Source organism: Molossus molossus, unplaced genomic scaffold (genome assembly GCF_014108415.1).
Source record: "Molossus molossus isolate mMolMol1 unplaced genomic scaffold, mMolMol1.p scaffold_m16_p_1, whole genome shotgun sequence".
Lineage (NCBI taxonomy): Eukaryota > Metazoa > Chordata > Mammalia > Chiroptera > Molossidae > Molossus > Molossus molossus.
The window spans coordinates 137186578-137194209 of record NW_023425344.1 but is presented as its reverse complement, the minus strand read 5'-3'; positions in this window follow the sequence as shown (position 1 = coordinate 137194209).

Sequence of the window (7632 nt, the reverse complement as noted above, 5' to 3'; positions counted from 1 at the left end):
GTCCTCGGATGAGGATTAAAAAAAAAAAAGAATCAACCAATGAAGGCATCAATAAATGGAACAACAAATTGATTTGACTTTCTCTCGCTCTCTCTCTCAAATAAATTTTTAAAATTAAATAAAATTGTAAAGTAGATACCATGGAAGATTCTAAGAAAGAAATATTCTGTAGCTTCTGCCAACTTCATGCTTACCTGAGTCTAGGTTGCATTTTATCCTCAGTGTTTGACTCCGCCTCTGTTCTCTGGAATTTTGGCATTGTATCCAAGAGTTGAGGATTACCACTGTGTTCCCTCCCTCAGGAATCCTTCCTGATTTAGGACAGCAGTGCAGGAGAGAAGCATTGCAAATTTTGAATTCCAGCACATCTGAAATTTGTTAAAGCAGACTATTATCATCACTCAAAATGTGAAAGATATTTTATAGTTAATAAAAGCCTCCATAACTTATCCATTGTTTTATATTGTGCTTTGTATAATAATGACACGGTATGAAAGATTTTAACATAAGCCATAAAGTATAGCAGATAACCCCAGAACCACTTAATAAATTGTGGTGACCCTTATACTAAACATCCAGTATTTATTTTTTCATTATCCCATTGGGTAATAGAAATATGGTTTCAGAAATTTATCTATTAGCTCAAATTTGTCAGTGGTTGGTTCAGGAATGAGTATGTGGCATAACTATGATCAATTAGACATAAGAAGAGAAATGCCAGAAGTTTCTAGAAATATTATTCTTTCTTTTTTTTTTTTTTAATCCTCACCCGAGGACATTCTTACATTTATCTTCGGATAGAGCAGGAGGGAGAGAGGGAGGAAGAGAGAGAGACACATCGATGCAAGAGAGACACTTCGACTGGTTGCCACCCACCCGACCCCAACCAGGGCCGAGGACAAACCACGACCGAGGTACGTGCCCTTAGCAGAAACCAAACCCGGGACTCTCTGGTCCGCGGGCCGACGCTCCAACCGCTGAGCAAAACCAGCCAGGGTGAAATATTATTTTTTCTACGACAGAGGCAAAAAAAAGAATAAACATGATGTGTCTCTATAATTAATGAATAAGAAAACATGTAGCCCAGATTGCAGCCAGTTAAAATCACAAAAGGAACCAGCCTTAGTTTGAAGCCCAATACTACTGGTAGTATAATGGAAAGACAGACAGAGCCTAGGTCCATGATGACATTAATGAGTTACTAAAGCAATTAAATATGTAGCCTACTCTACTTCTGGGTTTTCTTTTATTTGAGATTATAAATTTTCTTATTATTTAAGTTAGTTGTTAATGGATTTATTACTTGGAACCGAAATAAATCCTATCTTGACACACTTAGTTATCTATTTGTGGAAGCCATCTACTCTGTAATTTAAAATAAGCACATAATTAAGGTGATTTTTAAAAATAATAGCAAACCAGCGAAGAGTTCAGCCCATTATATAACATAAAAAAAAATATTACACATGATAGCCCACACTGAGCACTTTGCAGACTGAGCAAATGTTTCCTATTTGATTAATCAATTTTTTTATTTGATTGTTCACAAGTGACTTTTTAGAAAAGTTAAATATAAAAGGCATCTTAAGAATAAAACTTTATGTGTCAGTCTGTCATTGTAAAAAGAACTTTATGGAAGAGTCAGAAAAGTCCTGTCTGGTGTGTCCCTTTGTGAAGGCATGAGTTTCCTACAGTACTTCTGTTCGTTAAAATTATACAAAGGGTCTCAATCTTGAGGCTTTCGTGAATATGTTTACTTCCAGCTGGGATTAAAGTGAGATTTATTTTTCCCCTAAGAAATAGCACTACCAATGTGATCAAGTGACTTACTGAGGGATTTCACCCTACTCTATAAGGCTCCTGGTATGTTCCAGGGTAATAATTTCTAAATACAAAGAATAAGGAAAGGGTAAATGTTATGAATCTTTAAGAGTAAACTGGAAACTCAAAAGAGAAATTAAATTCAACAGAAAGAGTGGCAAAATGCTCTCAGCTTCCATCAGAGCCACGGACAGATATAGATTCAGTGTGGAAGTAAAGTTCCTAAAAGACCCTTCCTATTATAAGGGCAGTAAAACCACCTCAATAATCTAACTTGGCCTCACTACCTAACACATATCAATCCACTAACATAGTCAGGCATCACAGTTTCTTACAGTAGACTTATTCTTCTGTGTTTTGATTTGTGCTGGCTCCTTTGTTCAAGATGAGCTCCCCTTCCCACCCCACCTCATCTCTTCCATTCTCCTCTCCTGTCCTTCCTCACCTCTGTTCTTCTCTCACCACGCCTCTTTCCCTTCTGTCCCCACCATCATTTCAGGTCTAATCCAAGTCTGGACCCCTGCTGGAAGCCCTCCCTGAGCATTCTTCCCCTCTGAATTCCTTTGGAGGAAAGTCCGTGCCACACAATTCTAAGGTGTCCAGATGTGAGGAGGCAAAATGGTATGATGGGCATGGCGTTCCAGAGGAAACGAGAATTCAAAGGCCAGTTTGACACTCAAGAGCAGACTCTCACTAAAATTGTACAGGTTATTGCCCTGGCTGGTTTTGCTCAGTAGTTAGAGCATAAGCAGCTGACCCAGGGGTCTTGGGTTCCATTCCCAGTCAAGGGCATGTACCTGCATTGCAGGTTTAATTCTTGGTCCGGTTGTGCAGGAGGCAACCAATCAATGTGTCTCTCTCATATTAATCATGTTTCTCTCTCTCTCCCTCCCTTCCACTCTATCTAAAAATCAATAAAAAATACCCTCACATGAGGATTAACCAAAAAAATTGTACTGAGTATTATTATTAATAGCAATAAAAAATAACAATTATTAAAACCTGATTCTGCTGTTTAGTCATTTTATGATCTTGAGCAATACATTTAACCTTGCAAAGCCTCAGTTTCCCTATCTGTAAAATGAATAACATCTGTCCCATTAACCTTATAAAGTTGTAGGCTTAAAATAAGATAGTGTGTGTGATAATGCTTGTAACCATTTTTATAAATATCTACATTATAGATTCTAAGACAGCTATTTAATATATTTATTAAAAGATTATAAATGCCCTGGCTGGGTGGCTCAGGTGACAGAGTGGCTCAGGTGATTGAAGTGTTGTCCCTTACACCAAAAGTTTTCTGGTTCAGCCCTGGCCAGTGTGGCCTGGTTGGTTGAGCATCATCCTATGCACAGAGAGAGGTCACTGGTTCCATTTCCGCTCAGGGCACATGCCCAGGTTGCTGCTTCCATCTCAGTAGGGATGTGAGCAGATCAATGTTTCTCTCTCTCCACCTCCCTCTCTCTAAAATTAATATTTTTTCTTTTTTTTTTTTTTTTAAGGTTGTGGGTTCAATTCCCAATCAGGACATGCAGGTTCAATCCCCAGTCAGATGATTACAGGAGGCAACCAATGGACGTTTCTCTACCTCTCTCTCTTTCTCCCCATCTCCCTCCCTTCCACTCTCTCTAAAAAAGAAAAAAAAAAAATCAATGGAAAAAATAACCTTGGGTGAGAATTAACAACAACAACAAAAAAATTAAAAAAACTTTTTTTTAATCCTCACCTGAGGACATTTTTGCACTTTATCTTGAGATATAGAGTGGGAGAGAGAGAAGGAGAAAGAGGGAGAGAGAAACATCGATGTGAGAGAGACACATGGAGTGGTCGCCACCCACATGACTCCAACCAGGCCGAGAACAAACTGTAACTGAGGTACATGCCCATAGTGGGAACCGAACCTGGGCCTCTCTGTTTCACGGACCGGCACTCTAACTGCTGAGCCAAACCGGCCAGGGCAGTAAAAGATTATTAATAACATGGGGAATGCTTATATTGTCACAACAAACAGAAAACTGGAAAATTGCTCAACAATATAATTAAAAATTACATTAAAAGTTCATTTTACATAAGACTCTAATGAAACATACCAAATGGGTAATAGTGGTTTTCAGGGCAGGGACTAGATGAGGTTAGAGAGGTAGGTGCCTAGAGCACAGTTTGCAGAGGCACTCCCTTATCCCCTGCAAGTGAATGTCACGACCAAGACCGTATTGTGGATACTCTCATAAAGCTGCAATGTTGGGGCAACGCTGGTAGGAAGGACAGACAGGAAGGGAGCGATCCCTTCTCCCTACCACCCACCTTTCCACCTCCCTCTAGCGCCTCCTCTGGCACATCCCAACAACAGAGAGCAGTGGACGAGTCTGAGTCCCCAGCATTACCAATTATAAAGGGTCATTTGCCCCTGAAAAAGAATGGCTAAGTAACTGGCACACTAATTAACTAAAACCCCCATTAGGAAGACTATGACTTAGCTGTTTTTCTTCTAATCAAATTGCTTTTAAAGAAATATTCTGACAAAGGGCAAAGTCCCAATTCCCAGCTGGAAGTGAGCATAGAGCAGAGACAGGAACCTATCTAGATTACAGTGCGATAAAAGGGCTTGCCTTGGGTGGGAAGCAGAGCTTGCCTGGAGTTTGTTTATGACAATGCAGATAGTATAATGTTGTTGTTGACAGCACGACTATCCAAGTCAAATCACCCAGTTTCAACTCCAAGCTCCATTTCTGGGCCTAGTGATTTAAAGCAAGTTACTTAATTTCTTTGTACTTTAGTTTTCTCATCTATAAGGCGAATATGATATTGGCACCAACCTGATAGTGCTACTGTGAATAAATGAGTTAATCTATATGCAGTGATTAGAGTAGTACAAGGAACATAGTAAACGCTTAATAAATCTTGCCCATTATTGGTGGCTGATGATTTAAAAAGTCTTCCTTTAGATTAAAAAAGAATAAATGCCTCTGGGAATAGCACTGTGACTTATGATCAGTTATTTACACTAGACTGTAAATAAAGATCTGAGGGCAAATTAGGAAGAAATACAAAAGGAGTCAAGGGTGGAGATTTAGGAAAATATGAGAGTACTAGGTTTATAAAAAATAAATGGTAGAAATAATACACTGTAAGATCCACACTATTTTTGCTCAGGTTATATCTTTTGCATAATGTCTGACAAATACTACAAATCTCACTAATTATCTATGGAATAAATTACTTCAATGAATTTAATTATTAAAAAGTATTGAAAGTTAACTTAATATAAGTGACATTTCTGCCTCAGTATGATCTAGAAGGAGGTTGTTCAATGCTTAAAGTGAGTCTCTAACAGGTATTGGGTATCATAGTATGTTGATTGGTTTCAATGTGGAACAGAAGGATCTAGTATTCCTTCTCTCCCTTCCACCAAATAAAATAATAAAAAATATTTGGAAGGAGTCTAATAGTTGCCTAAAGCTACGCAAAAGTGTTCTTAAGAAACTGAATGGAGTCCTGGCCATTTGGCTCAGCAGTTAGAGCGTTGGCCCATAGACCAAGTGGTCTCGGGTTTGATTCCCAGTCAAGGGCACATACCTGGGTTGCAGGTTCAATCCTCAACCTTAGTCAAGGTTGTGCAGGAGGGAACTAATTAATGTGTCTCTCTCACATTGATGTTTTTTTCTCTCTCTCTCTCCCTCCCTTCCACTCTACCTGAAAATCAATGAGAAAATATCTCGAGTGAAGATTAACCAAAAAAATGGTCATTTGACTCAGTGGAGTGTGGCTCAGTTGGTTGGGCATCATCCCCGTGCACTAAAAGTTTGCTTGTTTGATTCCAGGTCACTGCACATGCTGGGGTTCTGGGCTCAAGCCCCAGTACGGGGTGTGGAGGAAGCAGCCGATCTATGTTCTGCACTCACATCTCTCACATCAATGTTTCTTTCTCTAAAAAAATAAATAAATAAAATTTTTTCTTTAAAAAAAAGAAACTCAGTGGAAGAGACACAATTTATAATCATGAAATAATTAGAGACTATCATCAGGGAGCATACAGCAAAAAGTTAAGTTGTCTGAAATAAACAATTAAGTGCCATAGTGTTGGGAGCTGGCTATGTGTCTGATAGAGTCCATGGAACCTGGAGGTCTTGAGTCAGAGACTCCACCTCCCTCACAGTCTCAAAGAATTAGGCTTACATTGTGTTTGTGCAGCTCGAGGCTAAGTGCGACACAATGTATCTTGAAATACCTGAGATAACAGACTGGGTGTTCCTGGGTGGGCCTGGGTGTTCCTGGGCGCTTCCATTATCCACAAGGCACACTAATTCTATACAGCATTATTGTAGCCCTGGGCATTATATCAAGAAGATCCTGTTTTCTTTTACTCCTGACTATTTCATCTATTGCTCCTCTTTTCCCTTTCCTTACTGCATATGCTGCGTGAGAGGAGTTCCTCACCTTTCCTTTAGTTGCATCTCCAGTACTCAAGTCCCTGTTCAGGTGCCACTTTGCCAGGAACCAGCCTGGAGAGCAGAGTCCCTAAGTTCAAGCGGTGGGAATGAAGACAAAGACACGGATATGGGATCAGGAGGACTGTCCTCAGCGGAATCAGCCCGATATGCTTTATTACATGCCTTTTATAGCTTACAGCAAAAGCTTAGTGATTAAAGAAAAAAAGGATCTTCTTGATATAATGCCCAGGGCTACAATAATGCTGTATAGAATTAGTTTGCCCTGTGGATAACAGGAGCACCCAGGAACACCCAGTCTGTTATCTCAGGTATTTCAAGGTACATTGGGTCACACTTAGCCCCAAGCTCACAAACACAATGCAAGCCTAATTCCTTGAGATTATGGGGGAGGTCAAGTCTCTGACTCAAGACCTCCAGGTTCTGTGGACTCTGTCAGACACATATCTGGCTCCCAACACCATAGAAGTTCAGTGGTAGAAGAGATAAATCATTTGCTTTATTGAGGCTACAAAAACTGAGCTCTCCCGCCCCACACAACCCTCCCTGGTATCAATGGCTCCAAAGATCTTGGGGTAACATAAATTAAGTCAGAGATCATTTGACTTGCAAAATCTGAGATTTTATTGGCAACATCATATACTTCACACCATGGAGATACAATATATGGTATTAGACTGAGAAAAAGAGAAGCTTTCATGACTATCCAAGTCCCTGCATTACAACTTCATAAGTTGTCCCAGTGTCTCGCCCCCTCTATATAACACCTACTTCCATGTGGCATGGGGAAGGGAGAAAAGCAAGAGGAGAGGGAGTTTTGTCAGGAGAGAAGGCTTGCTGTCTTTTTCATAAGAGGTTTCCAAACCCGTCTTAATGGTTCTATCTTATTCTTTGATCTTTCAGCTAAACCATGACAATACTTCTTGATCCCACAAAACAAGCCTCACAAATCTTAAATGTACAGATAATGAAGAAAAACAGTCTTCACCATTTTAGCTTAGATTTATTTTCAGACAAAGTAATAGATGATCAGAAAGTGAGCTTTTGGATCTCAACTAACCAGTTTTCAATTAGCAAAATATTAGTAAAGTATATTTTTTTATTATTATTATTGATTTTTAGAGAGAGAGGAAGGAGAGGGAGAGAGATAGAAACTCTGATGAGAAAGAACATCAATTGGCCGCCTCCTGCATGCCCCCTACTGGGGATCGGGCCCACAACCTGGACATGTACCCTGACTAAGAATCCAACCAGCGACCTCTTGGTGCATGGGTCAATGCTCAACCACTAAGCCACCAGCTGGGCTAGTAAAGTGTTTTTTAAACTGTATTTTGTAATTGTTTAGTGAATCATGAAATCAGCT